Consider the following 1,011-nt stretch of genomic DNA (forward strand, 5'->3'; position numbering starts at 1 on the left):
TCTGCCCCCTCCCCAAAGACCAGCCCTGCCCAGCACTCATATCTCTCTATCCCCTCCCCTGACCTGCCCTGTCCACCACCCACACCTCTTTGCCCCACCCATGAGACTAGCCCTGCCCACCACTTGCATCTCTCTGCCCCTACCCTGAGGCCCGCCCTGTTCACCTCTTTCCTCGGTCATCTGTTGTTGTGCCTTGAAACATCAAGGATGGAATAAAAAGCTGAGTTTACTCCAGGGTGAGGAAAGAAAGGAGCCACCAACTCCCTGACAAATCTCAGTGCCCCAGAGAAAACCTGCCCCCTGCTATTACAATCCCTGATGTACTGAGGATACGATGGTAAAGGAACTGTCTGAATGATCAAGGCAGGAAATGGACTACAATCTACAGGAACGTCATTGACCACAAACACACTCTCCTCATGCTCCAGCCAGAAGGGAAATGAGCAGGAATTCTTGCAGTTCAGCCATGGACACACTTACACAATGGCACAGCAGTGAGTGTGTTGTGGAAGCTGGTCTGAGGAAACATCTGGAATTGATCACTCAGTGAGAACAGAACTGGAGTGTAGTGAGAGACAGCTCTCAAGCAAGTAGTTGTGGCTGAGTGGTTAAGGCAATGGACTAGAAATCTATTGGGGTCTCCCCACGCAGGTTCAAATCCTGTCAACTACAGAAGAAGTTGTGGTCCTTTAGTTTCAACAGAGCTGGATCTTGTCTCTTTCCCAAGCTATATCTACACTACTGGGTAATGTGACTTTAAAGTGTTTGAATTAAACCCCTGTTGAATGTCCACCCTATGCTTCTTGTTTTACCAGAGCACATCCATGCTAGAATCTTGTATGGCCATAGAGAGCAGTGCACTGTGGGTAGCTGTGCAACTGGCTGCAGGTGCTTTGGGAAGGGTTTGCAACGCCTCACAGGCCAGTACAGCATCACATGATGCAGGTTTCTCTATCCCATTGTTCCATGGGAATCCTACTAGATTGCCAGTTGCTTTTCAACTGCAATGTG

The 1,011-nt window shown here is 49.2% G+C and overlaps 1 non-coding gene across 1 annotated transcript; it reads left to right on the forward strand.

Annotated features, from left to right (window-relative positions):
* Nucleotides 1-590: 590 nt before the first annotated feature.
* On the forward strand, nucleotides 591-672 carry TRNAS-AGA (transfer RNA serine (anticodon AGA)). Its single transcript has one exon. It is a non-coding gene; the product is annotated as a tRNA-Ser (tRNA).
* Nucleotides 673-1,011: the final 339 nt, after the last annotated feature.

This window comes from Gopherus flavomarginatus, chromosome 23, assembly GCF_025201925.1.
Source record: "Gopherus flavomarginatus isolate rGopFla2 chromosome 23, rGopFla2.mat.asm, whole genome shotgun sequence".
NCBI classification, from domain to species: Eukaryota; Metazoa; Chordata; order Testudines; family Testudinidae; genus Gopherus; species Gopherus flavomarginatus.